At 46.1% G+C, this 9,967-nt stretch overlaps 1 protein-coding gene across 5 annotated transcripts in view; it reads left to right on the top strand.

Moving 5' to 3' along the window:
- DLG4 (discs large MAGUK scaffold protein 4) overlaps nucleotides 1–9,967 on the top strand; it is a 211,899-nt gene that overhangs the window by 156,852 nt on the left and 45,080 nt on the right. The window lies entirely within an intron of this gene.

Genomic DNA, 9,967 nt, shown 5'->3' with positions numbered 1-9,967 from the left:
GGAGAAGGACAGTATGTGAGGAGGTATCAGGAGATTAGGGTAGAGATGTAGGAGAGGAGAGGACAGTATGTGTGGGAGGTATCAGAGATTAGGGTAGTGAGATGTTATGGAGAGGACAGTATGTGAGGAGGTATCAGGAGATTAGGGTAGAGATGTATGGAGAGGAGAGGACAGTAGTGGGAGGTATCAGGAGATTAGGGTAGAGATGTATGGAGAGGACAGGACAGTATGTGAGGAGGTATCAGGAGATTAGGGTAGAGATGTATGGAGAGGAGAGGACAGTATGTGAGGAGGTATCAGGAGATTAGGGTAGAGATGTATGGACAGGACAGTATGTGAGGAGGTATCAGGAGATTAGGGTATAGATGTATGGAGAGTAGAGGACCGTACGTTAGTAGGTATAGTAGATTAGGGTAGAATGTATGGAGAAGGATAGGACAGTATGTGAGGAGGTATCAGGTAGATTAGGGTAGTGATTTATGGAGAGGAGAGGACAGTATGTGAGGAGGTATCAGGAGATTAGGGTAGAGATGTATGGAGAGTTAGAGGACAGTATGTGGGCTGAGTATCAGGAGATTAGGGTAGAGATGTATGGGAGAGAGACAGTATGTGAGGAGGTATCAGGAGATTAGGGTAGAGATGTATGGAGACGAAGGACAGTATGTGAGGAGGTATAAGGAGATTAGGGTAGAGATGTATGGAGAGACAGTACAGTGAGAGAGGTATCAGGAGATTAGGGTAGAGATGTATGGAGAGGACAGTATGTGAGGAGGTATCAGGAGATTAGGGTAGTAGATGTATGGAGAGGAGAGGACAGTATGTGAGGAGGTATCAGGAGATTAGGAGAGATGTATGGAGAGGACGGACATTATGTGAGGAGTATCAGGAGATTAGGTAGAGATGTATGGAGAGGACAGTGATGTGAGGAGGTATCAGGAGATTAGGGTAGAGATGTATGGAGAGCAGACAGTATGTGAGGAGGTATCAGGAGATTAGGGTAGAGATGTATGGAGAGGACAGGACGTATGTGAGGAGGTATCTGGATTTGATAAGAGATGTATGGAGAGGACAGTATGTGAGGAGGTATCAGGAATATTATAGGGTAGAGATGTATGGAGAGGAGAGGACAGTATGTGAGGATCTATCAGGAGATTAGGGTAGAGATGTATGGAGAGGAGAGGACAGTATGTGAGGAGGTATCAGGAGATTAGGGTAGAGTTTATGGAGAGGAGAGGACATATGGATGAGGAGGTATCAGAGGAGATTAGGAGTAACAGATGATGGGTGAGATGTAAGAGGACAGTATGTGAGGAGGTATCAGGAGATTAGGGTAGAGATGTATGGAGGAGAGGACAGTATGTGGGAGAGGTATCAGGAGATTAGGGTAGAGATGTATGGAGAGGACAGTTATGAGAAGGTATCAGGAGATTAGGGTAGAGATGTATGGAGAGGACAGTATGTGAGGAGGTATCAGAGATTAGGGTAGAGATGTATGGAGAGGACAGTATGTGAGGAGGTATCAGGAGATTAGGGTAGGATGTATGGAAGGAGGGACAGTATGTGAGGAGTATCAGGAGATTAGGGTAGAGATGTATGAGAGAGAGGACAGTATGTGAGGAGGTATCAGGAGATTAGGGTAGAGATGTATGGAGAGGAAAGTATGTGAGGAGTATCAGGAGATTAGGGTAGAGATGTATGGAGAGGACAGGACAGTATGTGAGGAGGTATCAGGAGATTAGGGTAGAGATGTATGGAGAGAACAGTATGTGAGGAGGTATCAGGAGATTAGGGTAGAGATGTATGGAGAGGACAGGACATAAGAGGTATCAGGAGATTAGGGTAGAGATGATGTGAGAGAGAGGACATTATGTGAGGAGGTATCAGGGATTAGGGTAGAGATGTATGGAGAGGACAGTATGTGAGGAGGTATCAGGAGATTAGGGTAGAGATGTATGGCAGGACAGTATGTGAGGAGGTATCAGGAGATTAGGGTAAGATGTGTGAGAGAGAGGACAGTATTGAGGAGGTATCAGGAGATTAGGGTAGAGATGTATGGAGAGGAGAGGACAGTATGTGAGGATTATCAGGAGATTAGGGTAATATGGATTATGGAGAGGACCAGTATGTGGAGAGGTATCAGGAGATATATGGGTAGAGATGTATGGAGAGGAGAGGACATATGTGAGGAGGTATCAGGAGATTAGGGTAGAGATGTATGGAGAGGAAGGACAGTATGTGAGGAGGTATCAGGAGTGGGTAGAGATGTATGGAGAGGACATTATGTTGAGGTATCAGGAGATTAGGGTAGATTTATGGAGAGGACAGTACGTATGTGAGGAGGTATCAGGAAGATTATGTATAGAGATGTATTTGAGGAGGACAGGACAGTCATGTGTAGGAGTATCATTGTGAGATTAGGGTAGAGATGTATGGAGAGACAGTATGTGAGGAGGTATCAGGAGATTAGGGTAGAGATGTATGGAGAGGATAGAAGCAGTATGTGAGGAGGTATCAGGATATTAGGGTAGAGATGTATGGAGAGGAGAGGACAGTATGTGAGGAGGTTACAGGAGATTAGGGTAGAGATGTATGGAGAGGACATGACAGTATGTGAGGAGGTATCAGGAGATTAGGGTAGAGATGTATGAGAGTACAGTATGTGAGGAGGTATCAGGAGATTAGGGTAGAGATGTATGGAGAGGACAGACTTATGTGAGGAGGTATCAGGAGATTAGTAGAGATGTATGGAGAGGACAGACAGTATGTGAGGAGGTATCAGGAGATTAGGGTAGAGATGTATGGAGAGGACCGTATGTGAGGAGGTATCAGGAGATTAGGTAGAGATGTATGGAGAGGACAGTATGTGAGGAGGTATCAGGAGATTAGGGTAGAGATGTATGGAGAAGGACAGGACAGTATGTGAGGAGGTATCAGGAGATTAGGTAGAGATGTATGGAGAGGACAAGTATGTGAGGAGGTATCAGGAGATTAGGGTAGAGATGTATGGAGAGGAGAGGAAGTATGTGAGGAGGTATCAGGAGATTAGGGTAGAGATGTATGGGAAGAACAGTATGTGAGGAGGTATCAAGGAGATTAGGGTAGAGATGTATGGAGAGGACAGTATGTGGGGAGGTATCAGGAGATTAGGTAGAGATGTATGGAGAGGACAGTAATGTGAGGAGGTATCAGGAGATTAGGGTAGAGATGTATGGAGGCCACAGTATGTGAGGAGGTATCAGGAGATTAGGGTAGAGATGTATGGAGAGGAGAGGACAGTATGTGAGGAGGTATCAGGAGATTAGGGTAGAGATGTATGGAGAGGACAGTATGTGAGGAGGTATCAGGAGATTAGGGTAGAGATGTATGGAGAGACAGTATGTGAGGAGGTATCAGGAGATTAGGGTAGAGATGTATGGAGAGGAGAGGACAGTATGTGAGGAGGTATCAGGAGATTAGGGTAGAGATGTATGGAGAGGACAGTATGTGAGGAGGTATCAGGAGATTAGGGTAGAGATGTATGGAGAGGACAGTATGTGAGGAGGTATCAGGAGATTAGGTAGAGATGTATGGAGAGGAACAGTATGTGAGGAGGTATCAGAGATTAGGGTAGAGATGTAGGATAGGACAGGACAGTATTGAGGAGGTATCAGGAGATTAGGTAGAGATGTATGGAGAGACAGTATGTGAGGAGGTATCAGGAGATTAGGGTAGAGATGTATGGAGAGGGAGGACAGTATGTGAGGAGGTATCAGGAGATTAGGGTAGAGATGTATGGAGAGGAGAGGACTATGTGAGGAGTATATCAGAGATTAGGGTAGAGATGTATGGAGAGGAGAGGACAGTATGTGAGGAGGTATCAGGAGATTAGGGTAGAGATGTATGGAGAGGACAGTATGTGAGGAGGTATCAGGAGATTAGGGTAGAGATTATGGATAGAGCAGGACAGTATGTTGAGGAGTATCAGGAGATTAGGTTAGAGATGGATGGAGAGGAGAGACAGTATGTTGGGGAGGTATCAGGATTAGGTAGAGATGTATGGAGAGGACAGTATGTGAGGAGGTATCAGAGATTAGGGTAGAGATGTATGGAGAGGACAGTATGTGGAGGAGGTATCAGGAGATTTAGGGTAGAGATGTATGGAGAGGCAGTATGTGAGGAGGTATCAGGAGATTAGGGTAGAGATGTATGGAGAGGACAGTATGTGAGGAGGTATCAGGAGATTAGGGTAGAGATGTATGGAGAGACAGGACAGTATGTGAGGAGGTATCAGGAGATTAGGGTAGAGATGTATGGAGAGGAGATGACAGTATGTGAGGAGGTTCAGGAGATTAGGTAGTGAGATGTATGGAGGAGGACAGTATGTGAGGAGGTATCAGGAGATTAGGGTAGAGATGTATGGAGAGGAGAGGACAGTATGTGAGGAGGTATCAGGAGATTAGGTAGAGATGTATGGAGAGGAGAGACACAACGTATGTGAGGAGGTATCAGGAGATTAGGGTAGAGATGTATGGAGAGGACAGTATGTGAGGAGGTATCAGGAGATTAGGGTAGAGATGTATGGAGAGGACAGTATGTGAGGAGGTATCAGGAGATTAGGGTAGAGATGTATGGAGAGGAGAGGACAGTATTGAGGAGGTATCAGAGAGATTAGGGTAGAGATGTATGGAGAGGACAGTATGTGAGGAGTATCAGGAGATTAGGGTAGAGATGTATGGAGAGGACAGTATGTGAGGAGGTATCAGGAGATTAGGGTAGAGATGTATGGAGAGAGGACAGTATGTGAGGAGGTATCAGGAGATTAGGGTAGAGATGTATGGAGAGGACAGTATGTGAGGAGGTATCAGGAGATTAGGGTAGAGATGTATGGAGAGGGAGGACAGTATGTGAGGAGGTATCAGGAGATTAGGGTAGAGATGTATGGAAGGAGAGGACAGTATGTGAGGAGGTATCAGGAGATTAGGGTAGAGATGTATGGAGAGGACAGTATGTGAGGAGGTATCAGGAGATTAGGGTAGAGATGTATGGAGAGGACAGTATGTGAGGAGGTATCAGGAGATTAGGGTAGAGATGTATGGAGAGGACAGTATGTGAGGAGGTATCAGGAGATTAGGGTAGAGATGTATGGAGAGGACAGTATGTGAGGAGGTATCAGGAGATTAGGGTAGAGATGTATGGAGAGGACAGGACAGTATGTGAGGAGGTATCAGGAGATTAGGGTAGAGATGTATGGAGAGGAGAGGACAGTATGTGAGGAGGTATCAGGAGATTAGGGTAGAGATGTATGAGAGGAGAGGACAGTATGTGAGGAGGTATCAGGAGATTAGGGTAGAGATGTATGGAGAGAGGAGAGGCCAGTATTGTGAGGAGGTATCAGGAGATTAGGGTAGAGATGTATGGAGAGGGACAGTATGTGAGGAGGTATCAGGAGATTAGGGTAGAGATGTATGGAGAGGACAGTATGTGAGGAGGTATCAGGAGATTAGGGTAGAGATGTATGAGAGGACAGTATGTGAGGAGGTATCAGGAGATTAGGGTAGAGATGTATGGAGAGGACAGTATGTGAGGAGGTATCAGGAGATTAGGGTAGAGATGTATGGAGAGGACAGTATGTGAGGAGGTATCAGGAGATTAGGGTAGAGATGTATGGAGAGGACAGGAAGGTATGTAGAGGAGTTATCAGGAGAAGAAGGAAAGAGATGTAGAGAGGGAGGACAGTATGGAGAGGAGGTATCAGGAGATTAGGGTAGAGATGTATGGAGAGGAGAGGACAGTATGTGAGGAGGTATCAGGAGATTAGGGTAGAGATGTATGGAGAGGAGAGGACAGATGAGAGGAGGTATCAGGAGAGTAGGGAAGAGATGTATGGAGAGGACAAAATAGTGAGGAGGTATCAGGAGATTAGGGTAGGATGTATGGAGAGGACAGTATGTGAGGAGGTATCAGGAGATTAGGGTAGAGATGTATGGAGAGGACAGTATGTGAAGAGAGGTATCAGGAGATTAGGGTAGAGAGGGGAGGGACAGTATGTGAGGAGTATCAGGAGATTAGGGTAGAGATGTATGGAGAGGATAGGACAGTATGTGAGGAGGTATCAGGAGATTAGGGTAGAGATGTATGGAGAGGAGAGGACAGTATGTGGGGAGGTATCAGGAGATTAGGGTAGAGATGTATGGAGAGAGGACAGTATGTGAGGAGGTATCAGGAGATTAGGGTAGAGATGTATGGACAGGGACAGTAACTGTGAGGAGGTATCAGGAGATTAGGGTAGAGATGTATGGAGAGGACAGTATGTGAGGAGGTATCAGGAGATTAGGGTAGAGATGTATGGAGAGGACAGTATGTGAGGAGGTATCAGGAGATTAGGGTAGAGATGTATGCAGAGGACAGGACAGTATGTGAGGAGATATCAGGAGATTAGGGTAGGGATGTATGGAGAGGACAGGACAGTATGTGAGGAGGTATCAGGAGATTAGGGTAGAGATGTATGGAGAGGACAGTATGTGAGGAGTATCTGGAGATTAGGGTAGAGATGTATGGAGAGGACAGTATGTGAGGAGGTATCAGGAGATTAGGGTAGAGATGTATGGAGAGGACAGGACAGTATGTGAGGAGGTATCAGGAGATTAGGGTAGAGATGTAGGGAGAGGACAGGACAGTATGTGATGAGGTATCAGGAGAATTAGGGTAGGGATGTATGGAGAGGACAGTATGTGAGGAGATATCAGGAGATTAGGGTTGGGAGGTATGGAGGAGGACAGTATGTAAGGGGGATATCAGGAGATTAGGGGTAGAGATGTATGGAGAGGACAGTATGTGAGGAGGTATCAGGAGATTAGGGTAGAGATGTATGGAGAGAAGAGGACAGTATGTGAGGAGGTATCAGGAGATTAGGGTAGAGATGTATGGAGAGGACAGGACAGTATGTGCGGAGGTATCAGGAGATTAGGGTTAGAGATGTATGGAGAGGAGAGGACAGTATGTGAGGAGGTATCAGGAGATTAGGGTAGAGATGTATGGAGAGGAGAGGACAGTATGTGATGAGGTATCAGGAGATTAGGGTAGAGATGTATGGGGGGGAGGACAGTATGTGATGAGGTATCAGGAGATTAGGGTAGGGATGTATGGAGAGGGACAGTATGTGAGGAGGTTATCAGGAGATTAGGGTAGAGATGTATGGAGAGGACAGTATGTGAGGAGGTATCAGGAGATTAGGGTAGGGATGTATGGAGAGGACAGTATGTGAGTGAGGTATCAGGAGATTAGGGTAGAGATTTATGGAGAGGACAGGACAGTATGTGAGGAGGTATCAGGAGATTAGGGTAGAGATGTATGGAGAGGACAGGACAGTATGTGAGGAGGTATCAGGAGATTAGGGTAGAGATGTAATGGAGGAGGACAGTATGTGAGGAGGTATCAGGAGATTAGGGTAGAGATGTATGGAGAGGAGAGGACAGTATGTGAGGAGGTATCAGGAGATTAGGGTAGAGATGTATGGACAGGACAGTATGTGAGGAGGTATCAGGAGATTAGGGTAGAGATGTATGGAGAGGAGAGGACAGTATGTGAGGAGATATCAGGAGATTAGGGTAGAGATGTATGGAGAGGACAGTATGTGAGGAGGTATCAGGAGATTAGGGTAGAGATGTATGGACAGGACAGTATGTGAGGGGGTATCAGGAGATTAGGGTAGAGATGTATGGAGAGGAGAGGACAGTATGTGAGGAGATATCAGGAGATTAGGGTAGAGATGTATGGAGAGAAGAGGACAGTATGTGAGGAGGTATCAGGAGATTAGGGTAGAGATGTATGGAGAGGAGAGGACAGTATGTGAGGAGGTATCAGGAGATTAGGGTAGAGATGTATGGAGAGGACAGGACAGTATGTGAGGAGGTATCAGGAGATTAGGGTAGAGATGTATGGAGAGGACAGTATGTGAGGAGGTATCAGGAGATTAGGGTAGAGATGTATGGAGAGGACAGGACAGTATGTGATGAGGTATCAGAAGATTAGGGTAGAGATGTATGGAGAGGAGAGGACAGTATGTGAGGGGGTATCAGGAGATTAGGGTAGAGATGTATGGAGAGGACAGTATGTGAGGAGGTATCAGGAGATTAGGGTAGAGATGTATGGAGAGGACAGTATGTGAGGAGGTATCAGGAGATTAGGGTAGAGATGTAATGGAGAGGACAGGACAGTATGTGAGGATGTATCAGGATATTAGGGTAGAGATGTATGGAGAGGAGAGGACAGTATGTGAGGAGGTATCAGGAGATTAGGGTAGAGATGTTATGGAGAGGAGAGGACAGTATGTGAGGAGGTATCAGGAGATTAGGGTAGAGATGTATGGAGAGGACAGTATGTGAGGAGGTATCAGGAGATTAGGGGAGAGATGTATGGAGAGGACAGGACAGTATGTGAGGAGGTATCAGGAGATTAGGGTAAGATGTATGGAGAGGAAGAGGACAGTATGTGAGGAGGTATCAGCTATTAGGGTAGAGATGTATGGAGAGGAGAGGACAGTATGTGAGGAGGTATCAGGAGATTAGGGTAGGGATGTATGGAGAGGACAGTATGTGAGGAGGTATCAGGAGATTAGGGTAGAGATGTATGGAGAGGAGAGGACAGTATGTGAGGAGGTATCAGGAGATTAGGGTAGAGATGTATGGAGAGGACAGGACAGTATGTGAGGAGGTATCAGGAGATTAGGGTAGAGATGTATGGAGAGGAAAGTATGTGAGGAGGTATCAGGAGATTAGGGTAGAGATGTATGGAGAGGACAGTATGTGAGGAGGTATCAGGAGATTAGGGTAGAGATTGTGTGGAGAGGACAGTATGTGAGGAGGTATCAGGAGATTAGGGTAGAGATGTATGGAGAGGACAGTATGTGAGGAGGTATCAGGAGATTAGGGTAGAGATGTATGGAGAGGAGAGGACAGTATGTGAGGAGATATCAGGAGATTAGGGTAGAGATGTATGGAGAGGACAGTATGTGAGGAGGTATCAGGAGATTAGGGTAGAGATGTATGGACAGGACAGGACAGTATGTGAGGGGGTATCAGGAGATTAGGGTAGAGATGTATGGAGAGGACAGGACAGTATGTGAGGAGGTATCAGGAGATTAGGGTAGAGATGTATGGAGAGGACAGGACAGTATGTGAGGAGGTATCAGGAGATTAGGGTAGAGATGTATGGAGAGGACAGTATGTGAGGAGGTATCAGGAGATTAGGGTAGAGATGTATGGAGAGGAGAGGACAGTATGTGAGGAGGTATCAGGAGATTAGGGTAGAGATGTATGGAGAGGAGAGGACAGTATGTGAGGAGGTATCATTAGATTAGGGTAGAGATGTATGGAGAGGACAGGACAGTATGTGAGGAGGTATCAGGAGATTAGGGTAGAGATGTATGGAGAGGAGAGGACAGTATGTGGGGAGGTATCAGGAGATTAGGGTAGAGATGTATGGAGAGGACAGTATGTGAGGAGGTATCAGGAGATTAGGGTAGAGATGTATGGAGAGGACAGTATGTGAGGAGGTATCAGGAGATTAGGGTAGAGATGTATGCAGAGGACAGGACAGTATGTGAGGAGGTATCAGGAGATTAGGGTAGAGATGTATGGAGAGGAGAGGACAGTATGTGAGGAGGTATCAGGAGATTAGGGTAGAGATGTATGCAGAGGACAGGACAGTATGTGAGGAGGTTTAAGGAGATTAGGGTAGAGATGTATGGAGAGGACAGTATGTGAGGAGGTATCAGGAGATTAGGGTAGGGATGTATGGAGAGGAGAGGACAGTATGTGAGGAGGTATCAGGAGATTAGGGTAGGGATGTATGGGGAGGAGAGGACAGTATGTGAGGAGGTATCAGGAGATTAGGGTAGGGATGTATGGGGAGGAGAGGACAGTATGTGAGGAGGTATCAGGAGATTAGGGTAGAGATGTATGGAGAGGACAGTATGTGAGGAGGTATC

This window comes from Dendropsophus ebraccatus, chromosome 1 (genome assembly GCF_027789765.1).
Source record: "Dendropsophus ebraccatus isolate aDenEbr1 chromosome 1, aDenEbr1.pat, whole genome shotgun sequence".
NCBI classification, from domain to species: domain Eukaryota; kingdom Metazoa; phylum Chordata; class Amphibia; order Anura; family Hylidae; genus Dendropsophus; species Dendropsophus ebraccatus.
This window is presented reverse-complemented; position numbering and strand designations above follow the sequence as displayed.